The 10,502-nt window shown below is 41.8% G+C and overlaps 1 pseudogene; it reads right to left on the reverse strand.

The window, feature by feature from the left end:
• Nucleotides 1-7,789: 7,789 nt before the first annotated feature.
• On the reverse strand, nt 7,790-8,672 carry LOC122740362 (annotated as a pseudogene).
• Between the last annotated feature and the right edge of the window lie 1,830 nt (nt 8,673-10,502).

Below are 10,502 nucleotides of genomic sequence, written 5' to 3' on the forward strand. Positions count from 1 at the left end.
GTTCTTTAATGTCATTTCCACTAATAAGAATACACCAATCTCTGATATTGAGTCATTTGACAATGCCAAGGACTTTGGTGACAAGAACTTTCTTTTCTGGGTTTTCAAGAGACACGACTGTAGCAACTATAGGAGAACTTACTTCCTAGAATGTTGGCTATGGGCACTGGGCTAGACACATCACTATTCCAAAGGCTTCAAAAGCTTCAGAGTCCTTGGGCCATCTCCATTGGGGTTTGAAGGGGGATGGTAGTCACAGTGGTGGTGGTTTGAATTGTTTGTCATATACTGCCTCTTGTGCCTCCCTTAGAATACCTTGCTGCTTTAAAAACATTAAATATTAAATGTTTTGTTAAAAAACAACATTGAACATTAATATAACCAAATAAGCTTCTTCCAGACTAACTTTTTTTTTGGTGAGGCAATTGGGGTTAAGTGACTTGCCCAGGGTCACATAGCTAGTAAGTATCAAGTGTCTGAGGCCGGATTTGAACTCAGGTCCTCCTGAATCCAGGGCCGGTTCTTTATCCACTGCGCCACCCAGCTGCCTCCAGACTTACTTTCTTTAATTAATTTCAATACATACCCCAGGCAAACTCTGTCTCCAGAAATTGATATTTTTTGACTCATTTAAAAATTTTGTAAATTTGTTTCTTTAATTTGTTAGATGAATGGAAATAATGTCCTTTATGACTGAGTATTCAAGAAATCTTCGCCTTAAAAATGTTCCTCTAGATTTATTGAATACTCAATCATAAAGGGTATTATTTTATTCATCCAACAAATTAAACAAATTTATTTTTAATAAAAAACTAAATATCACATAAAATAAAAAAATTTGATGAGATCAAAAAATATAATTTTTTTGAGAGTGTGCCTGGGGACATCCATTGCACCCTTTATGCATGCATGTCTGTGGTAGAATTATATGGAAAGCAAGATAGCCAAGCATCTCATGAAATGATTGTGTTGACTATTTTAGATAAATGATAAAATTGACTTTCTACCAATTCCTCTATTTGCCTCTCCAAAGAGAAATTGTATATCATCCTTTCATTTAGTTGCAACTTTATGACTTTTGGTTTCATTCATAATGAGAATGTCAATATTGATGTTCAGTTTCTCTAGCCATATATCAACTCATCCATTATTGAACAAAGATTTCATATTTAGAGCACCGACCATTAATTTAATGATTATAGTGGTATAAATCCTGTATAATTCTTAGTTACCTTTCCACTCCCCCTGCCATTTCTACTCATTCTTCTAGTGTAATTATAGAGGCACAAGGGGGCTTATGTAGGAATAAGGGACATTTTGTATTTTTCTTTGTTTCATGGGTAGCTGTGGCTGAATAATATATTATCAAGTGGCTATAATACTTTGGATGAGGGGACAGCTAGGTGGTGAAGTGGATAGAGCACTTATCCTGAAGTTGGGAAGACCTGAGTTCAAATATCACCTCAGGAACTTACAAGCTGTGTGACCCTGGGCAACTCACTTAACCCTGTTTGCCTTAATACATCCAGGGTCATCTCCAGTTGTCCTGATCTATAGCTTGCCACTGGACCCAGATGACTCTGGAGGAAAGAGTAAGGTTGGTGATTTTGCACAGCTCTCCTTCACTTAAATCCAGTCACTGCAAATCATTACATTACCCTGATGTCATGGTCCTCTTCAAGAATGAAGTACAAACAACAATGTTTAGGATGAGCCTTTCCCATCCTTTTAGACTGGTCCTTAGCCACTCTAGTCTGGGTCCCTATTTAAGGCCTTTACCCTTCTGCTGGCACAGCCTTTGAAGACCCAAGGTCATGTCCATGCCACATGGGAGCATCAGAGTATGACTTTTGTGGCAGTATCTGTCCAGGGTATGCTGGTAAGTATTAAACAACCAGCTCCCCCTCCTCCTGCCTTCTGCAAGTATATGAAGGACACACTTTTAAATTTAATATGCATTCTTTTTTTTTTTAAGTGAGGCAATTGGGGTTAAGTGACTTGCCCAGGGTCACACAGCTAGTAAGTGTTAAGTGTCTGAGACGGGATTTGAACTCAGGTACTCCTGACTCCAGGGCCGGTGCTCTATCCACTGCTCCATCTAGCTGCCCCTTAATATGCATTCTTAACATTTTCTCCATAACTTTCCTAAGTTTGGAAATCAACAAAACAGTAAATCAAGCCCTGACTGTGGTGTTTGTTGATTTCCAAGTCGTAGATTCTTACATTGAAAATTTAATAATTGGCTCGAGCTGGTACAAATTGACTTTAGTGTAGCAGTGAACTTAGTACAATGTTATTTAACACTTGTGGCTATGTTTTTTTGGCATTCTCATTATACCTGTATATGCTTGCTGTTTTCCCAACAAGAAACAAAATCTCTATTTGTTAGGAGTTTCCTCATAACACAGATTGTAAGTCTGTACACTTTCTATTTGTTCAATATGCCTTTAAAAAAAGAATGAAGATAGCAGAACCAAATTTGTCTTCAACATAAGACTCCAAAAGGCTCTTGAGTATAAACTAAGAACTTTTAAAATTTTGCTTTAAATGACTAGATTTGATATAATCGAAATATCTATAAATCAGTAAATCAATAACAATATTTAATAAGTACCTACAATGTGCTGGGTACTATGTTAGGCACTGTTGATACAAACAAAAGAATGAAACATTCTGCTCTTAATGAGTTTACGTTCAAATGGGGGTTGGAGAAATAATGACATATATAAACATGCAGCAAAAATATAAAGTGAATATATACAAATATTTACAATGTAATTAATACTGGGTAGTTTGGAAAGAAGGGCAGTAGTATTTGGAGAGATCAGGAAAGGCTTCATGCAAAAGAAGGTGTTGGACCTGCATCTTAAAGGACTATAGGACTTCTACAAGACAAGGAAGGAGTGTTTTCCAGGCCTGGGCAATGGCCAACATGAGGGCATAGAGTTGGAAGATGAAGTGTGGGAGGAGGAGTATTGTCCAAAGGAAGCTGCAAAGATAGGTTGAAAAAAAAAAGGGGCAGCTAGATGGCACAGTGGTAAAGCACCGGCCCTGGATTTAGGAGTACCTGAGTTCAAATCCGGCCTCGGACACTTGACACTTACTAGCTGTGTGACCCTGGGCAAGTCACTTAACCCTCATTGCCCTGCAAAAAAAAAAAAAAAAAAGATAGGTTGGGTCCAGATTGTAAAAGACCTTAATAGCTAAACAGAGGAATTTATATTTTCTCTTGGAGAAAATAAGAAGTCCTTGGAATTGGAAGATAGGGGAGTTACATGGTCAGATTAGTGAAGGATAGCTGGCCTAAATATTACTTGATGGCTAAAGCACTTGTATTTTTAAGATCAGAGATCCTGTATTTGAGTTCTGGCTCTTCCTCTTATTAGACATATAACCTTGGATGAATTATTTAACTGCTCTGACTGAGACTTAGTTTCTTCATCTGTAATTACAACAATATTTTCATTATCTATTTCCTGGAGATGTTGTTATGATATTATTTTGTGAACTATAAAAAATTATATAAATTTGAATTATTAACATTACTAATATAAAATGAAGTTTAGGAAATCTAGGATGAAATCTCTCTTTAAATCTTGTTTCTTTCTCTTACATTGATAAATGCTGAGTTATCTTATAGTGATTACAAATACACTGCAATTAAAGAAGGTGGCAGGGACCTGGGAACAGGGATTATTCCCTGTGGTTTCTTCTAAATGAATTGGGGAAGTTGGTGCATGGCCATTTAAATGTTTTTCCCCCCTCTCTAGGCAGGGAGCAATTTGAAAACATATTAAAAGTATTTGAATTCTGTCCTCAATTTAAGGGAGGTGGTCCCTTGTGAAAATTGCTTTCTTTGTAAATTAAATGGGTGATTCTGGTTGGGGCAAAATTACCTGCCTAGTCAGTTTGATGATAGGAGGTAATCCATAATAGAATTGAACAGATGCCAATTGGGAAGCTGAAACCCCAAGGATCACAGTCTGGAAATGTGAGTGAAGGGGATTCAGCTGTGTGCCCAAAGCTTCAGGGCCACACAGATGCCTGCAACTGCTAACTGAATATCCCCTGGGCATATTTAGGGAGGATCAAGATGGAACTTTGAGTCTGGTATTAGAGAAGACATGGCAGTTGACATGGGTGTATGAATCACTAAAGACATTTGCAAAGAAAGCAGGGATTCCCGAGGACTGTGCTGTCATGGAGAATAGTTGCATGGATGATAGCAAGAGAGAGGAGGAGTAGCCATTTGGGACTTGGAAGCAGCAGGTAAGAAGTTTGGAAACATGTTGCCCTTGTAATCACTCATTGGATAGGAGAGGGGCTGGTATGGAGGCTGGCATGAATTGGCTTTGCCTCTGAAGTCAGAGGCTCTGAATGTCAGGGTCAGAGTCTTAGTTCCTTCCCCACACAGTGCTTTCATCAAATTCTGTTTGTCTTAATTATGAGAAAATTTCTGAGCTCCCAGAAAAAAGAACACCCAGGGAAGAGGACAAGCTGACCCAGGTTCCAGGTAGCAATCTGATTCCCTGTAGGTCTGTGACAGTTTAAACTGCAACCAAAAAAAAAAAATAAATCTCTCAAGTCAATTGCTGAGTGTCCATTTCCCTTTGCTACTTAAAGGCATTTCCCCTTTCTAATCAGGGCCACCTGGCCCTCTAAGGAGGTGGAGTGGCTCTCTATGTGGGTTGATTGATTTGAGAGCATCCACAAGGACTCCCTGCCTAACCCAAAGTCCTTTGGCCTGCCAACTTACCTGAAATTCTCCTTGGGAAAATCATTCCTTGGAGTTTAGACAATCTCTAAGGACAACTGGTTGCCAATTTCCCCAAAGAAAATAAGAGCAGATTAGTCATCAAGTCAGTCAACAAGCATTCATTTAGTACCTACTATGTTCTAGGACTGTGCTGAGCAAACACACACATACACACACACACACACACACACACACGCACACATGACACAAGACAGTCTCAGAGTCAAATGGGAGAGACAAGAGGAAGACAACTATGTGAAACCAAGCATTAGACAGCATAAATTGGAGATCATTGACAAGAGTGATGGCATTGGTATTCTAGAGGATTGGGAGCTTGTAGAAGGTGGGGTTTTAGCAGAGGCTTGAAGGAAGCCAAGGAAGCCAGAGGTAGAGATGAGGAGATAGAAGGAAGATGGATAGTAAAACTGTGTAGATCTTGGAAATGGAGAGCCTTGGGTGAGGGACAGCAAGGAGACTAGAGAGCCCTCACCAAAATCTACCCTCAATAAAGCTGTCAAATTTAGCCACATAAGAGTTATTTGTTTTTGTTTTGTTTTGTTTTTTTGCAGAGCAATGAGGGTTAAGTGACTTGCCCACAGTCACATGCCTAGTAAGTGTAAGTGTCTGAATCCGAATTTGAACTCAGGTCCTCCTGACTCCAGGGCCGGTGCTTTATCCACTGCACCACCTAGCTGCCCCTGCCACATAAGATTTAATTCAACTCAATGTAACTGGCACTTGTTATTAGTGCCAGGGTCTTTGCTAAGCAATGGGGATAGATTCACAAAATCCCTGCCTTCTAGAAGCTTACATTCTACTAGAGGGAAATACCATGTATACAGATAATTTTAAAAAATACTATGTAAATACAAAGAAATTTTTGTGGAGAGAGAGAGAGAACTAAGATTGGGAGGATCAGGAGATCTGAAACTGTGTAGGAGTCCTAGAGGTTCTAAGAAATGGAAATGAGGAAGGAGAGCGTTCCAGGCTTGGGGAACACTTAAACCAAGGGTCAGAGGTGGGAGATAGAATGTTGTGCAAATGGAAACAGCAAATAGACATTTGGCTGGAATGTAGAGTATGTCTGGAGGAGTAGATGTGAAATTGACCTGGAAGTAGAAGGTGGAACTATCTTGTGAGGAGCTTTAGACACCAGACAGATGGGTTTATATTTTATCCTAGACTTAATAGTGAGCCACTGGAGGGTTTTTTTGGTGGGTGGGAATTGATATAGTTAGGCCTGTGCTTCAGGAGGATCAATCTGGCAGATGATAGAGAAGAGACAGGGCAGCAGGGTGATAAATTAAGAGGTTCTTAGAGTAGTCCAGATGAGAGGTGATGAAGGTTCGAACTAGGGTGGTGGTCATGTGAGCAGAGAATGGGCCACACAGGAGTGATGTTGTGGACTCTATATGAATGAAAGACAATGGAGAGTCAAGATGGGAATGGCAGATAAAAGCTTACATTTTTATCCTTCTCTAGTATTTGCTTTTTATCAAGACCAAAACCTTAAGTCAAACAGATGGAGGAACTGGGAATTTTTACTCTGGAGAAGCAGACTTAGGGGGAACATGCTAGCTGCTTTCAAGGAAGAAGGCCTGTTATGGCTGGCCCTAGAAGGCAGGCCTGTTGTTGTTTGTCTTTCAGTTTCTAAAGACGACCATGACATCAGGGTGATGTCATGACTTGCAGTGAATCGGATTTAAGTGAGGGAAGACTGTGCATTGTCACCAACCTCATGCTCTCCTTCAGAGTCATCTGGGTCCAGTGGCAAGATACACACACACACACACACACACACACACACACACATATCGGAACAACTGGACATGACCCCAAATGTTTTAAAGCAATTGAAGGTAAGTGACTTGCCCAGGGTCACACACCTAGTAAGTGTCTGAGATGAGATTTGAACTCAGATCCTCCCAACTTCAGGGCCAATGCTCTATCCACTGAATCACCCAGCTAGAAGGCAGAACAAAGAGCAATGGAGAGAAGTTTTAGAGAGGCTCCTTTAGGTTTAATATAAGGCCAGCACAGGTGTTATGTAGACACCACTAGGCTGAGGTCACAGGGGCTGGTGACCTTTTACAATCCTTTACCTGCTCCCACGGTTTGCCCTGTGGGGCTGCCTTTCTCCTCAACAGGGAACTGGGCTTCTTATGCTTTGATATCACCCCCACCTCATATTCCTGAGGAACAATTCTATTTTCAACTTTAATTTAAGAAGGGGATGGGGAAGTACCCATAATACAGACAGGAATTCAATATGAAACCAGCAGTTTTATAGCTACACAGAAAAGGGAAATATGAGTAATAAAGAACCATGGAATGATTACCATTGGAACCATGGAATGGTGATACAGTGGATAAATAGCAATTGAGAGGCTAGTATCCCAGCTTCCTTGGGACATTTGCAATAGGGCCTCTTAATAATTATTTTACTGGGGGCAGCTAGGTGGCACAGTTGATAAAGCACTGGTCCTGGATTCAGAAGGACCTGAGTTCAAAGCCAGCCTCAGGCACTTGACACTTACTAGCTGTGTGACCTTGGGCAAGTCACTTAATCCCCATTGCCCCAACAAAAAAAAAACAACAAAAAAAACCCCCAATAATTATTTTACAACTCATTTTTACTTAGCACAGACTTATCAATGCCACTTCCACATTCTCTCTCCCTCCCCCTTCCTATCTCTCTCCCTACTGCCTCTTTACCTTCACCTCCCAGCTATGAAAACCTTTCTGAAAGCCATTGTGAAGATGCCACCTGTGTCCTTAGAGCCTTGATTTTCTTACCCCCAAACCTTAATAATCCTTAGCAACATCTTCGGAATGCTTCCTGGAATATCACTTATGCTCACTTGAATCACCAATATTATAGCCCAATAACCTAGTCTGACAAATCTCAGAGGTTCTTTGGCATGTCCTGAATATATTCCTGAGGAAGACTACAGACCCCTCTATTTTTTTTGTTTGTTTTGTTTTTTTAGCAGGCATAGTTCAGTTTATTCAATGTTTATTTAAAAAAAAATCTTATGTGGTTGCCACAGCAGCTGCCTGGGTCCTCTGGACAGACACCTGAGTGAGAGTCTTCACATGATGGTTGGTGAATTACTGATAGGGAGACTTAGTAAACACAGTCTCCTTCCACAGGTCTGGGGTTAGGTAGCTGTATGTTTTGGAGATGGCATCAAAGGTAGCTTTAGCAAAGTTGCCCAGAGTGGCAGTACAGCCCCTTGCAGAAGTGTCGCAGTCATCAATTCCAGCCATCATCAGGAGCTTGTTAGGCACAAGAGCTGAGACAATGCCAATACCTCAAGGGGTGGGGATCAGGTGCACCAAAACCGATCCACAGCCCCCAGTGTCCTTGCAGGGCACTGTGTGAGGCTTGCCAATCTTATTCCCCCAGTAGCTATGTCTCACAGGAATGATGGACAGCTTGGCCAGAATGATAGCACCACAAATAGCTGTGGCTACTTCCTTGGAACTCTTGACACCCAAGCCAACATGGCCATTGTAGTCACCAATGGCCACAAAAGTCTTGAACCTGGTGCGTTGCCTAGCTCTAGGTTGTTTCTGAGCAGGAAGGATCTTCAGAACCTTATCCTTCAATGAAGACCCCAGGAAGAAATCTATGATCTCAGATTCCTTAATAGGAAGGGAGAAAAGATAGATCTCCTCCAAAGACTTAATCTTCATGTCTTTGACTAGGCGGCCCAGCTTCGTGACAGGAACCCACTCCTTATCTTTGGTCTTTCCTCCTTGGGCCCCATGGCCTCGGCCCTGGCCTCAACCGAAGCCCTGACCTCGAACTTGGCCCCCACTGCCAAAGCCACCAGGGAAACCCCCTTGGCCTCTGACTCTGGGGCCCCCCGGGGCTTCCAGCTCCTTCTGCAGCACCTGTGTTGTCTGCCATTTGGTGTTCATTAGAAATAGAAGAGACCCCTCTATTGTTATGAAGTTGACAACTGCTCTGATACTCTTTGGTACAACATCAAACCACCATGAATCCTCTCTTCTTTCTCTGCCCTTTTCTGGATGACCTCTCACCTGAGGGCACCTTTAGATATTTTTTAGCATTCCTTGGAGGACAAACAGCTGCTTCCAGATGAGGCAAACAGCTTCCTCTACTTTAGGAAGAGCCTCCCCTCTCTTTGTAGTAAATATGGTCAAGCCTCATCCTCCCAGAGTCCTCTTCAAGGTTCAGGGGGGTGGCAGGGATACTCTGAGAGGTTTGGGATGACCCTTCTCCAATGCTATCAGCTTGAGCCCATAATGACTTTGTTCCATCCACCAGAGCTCCACTTCCATCTAACCACTCAACATAGATTTGTTTTTACAAAGGAATACTTACTTCAAAGATGTGCTAAGTGTAAAAGCATAAATATTTTCCTCCAATGCTTTGGGGTCACATTTTCCTCTATCCCACCTTGGTCTCTGGGAGAAGTGGGCTCAAACTTAACTCAGTTCCTACCTAGTATTGATCCCACCAAATTCATGCCAGGATGTGGCATGACTGCCAATGAGTCCTCATCCTTAGATATTGCTTGGTCTGAATCCTAAAAGTCATTCCTTTCTACTCAGGGCATTGATGCTAAGTTGGAATGCTTCCACATCCCCTATACGGAAACCCTTCTGCTAAAAAAAAAAAAAGAAAGAAAGAAAGAAAGATCCAGTTCTCTCTGATAGCTCGAAGGATTGGAGGTGTGTCCCTTGAATCTTTTTACCTTTTTTTTTCCCCTAGGAGGGAGTCTGACAGTGGAACAGTCATCTTCAAGAAATGCCAGGGATTCCTTTGCAATAAAGAGTTTTAAGTAAAAACTAGATGACTTTGGGGGATATTGTAGAGGAGAATCTTCTATGGATATAATAAGCACAGGCCGCCAAGTTCCCTTCACTGAGGTCCCCAAGAGCCTGTGATTTTTGTGAAACTCTAGTTAGAATTTTGGGAATCAGTCAGAGGTAGGTAAGATGAATTTTTAGGGAAAGAGGTATATCCTGTGTTGCCAACTTAACCTATGCAGAATGTTGGCACTGCAGCTATTGTAACTGTCATTTGGCTAAACAGCCATAAGAAAAGGAGATAGGAACATAATTTTAGGTTTAAAAAGGAGCTTAAAGGCATTGAGTCTAACCTTAGCATTTTACAGATGCAGAATATAAGAGGGCCCCAAGAGCCTAAGTGACTTGCTCAGGGTTACCTAGGAAGTAACAGAGATGGGATTCAAACCCAGGAACTGAGACTCCAAATCCCATGCCCCTTTCACTGTACTGTGCTGCCTCTCTGGGCAGTTTTGGATAAAAGGAGAGGGAAGGAGGCCAACGAGGTCTTTATGGGCATTGCTTTGGGGAGGTGAGGCCTTGAGAGACTCTAAGTGCTAGCTGGCCATATGACAGGGTGGGAAATGAGCTAGACTGGGAATCAAGGGACCTGGGTCATGCATGGTCTTGTTCTGTCCCTGGCTTTCTGTATGATTTTGGGCAAATCATATAACATCTCCAGGCCTCAGTTTCTGTTTTTGTTTTTTGGTGAGGCAATTGGGGTTAAGTGACTTGCCCAGGGTCACACAGCTAGTAAGTGTTAAGTGTCTGAGGCTGGAATTGAACTCAAGTCCTCCTGAATCCAGGGCTGGTGCTCTATCCACTGCACCACCTAGCTGCCCCCAGGCCTTAGTTTCTACATCTATAAAATGAAGAATGATCTAGTTGTTTTCTAAGGTCCATTCAAACTCCAACCTCCTAGGAA

The sequence above is a fragment of the Dromiciops gliroides genome, chromosome 1, assembly GCF_019393635.1.
Source record: "Dromiciops gliroides isolate mDroGli1 chromosome 1, mDroGli1.pri, whole genome shotgun sequence".
Classification (NCBI taxonomy): Eukaryota; Metazoa; Chordata; class Mammalia; order Microbiotheria; family Microbiotheriidae; genus Dromiciops; species Dromiciops gliroides.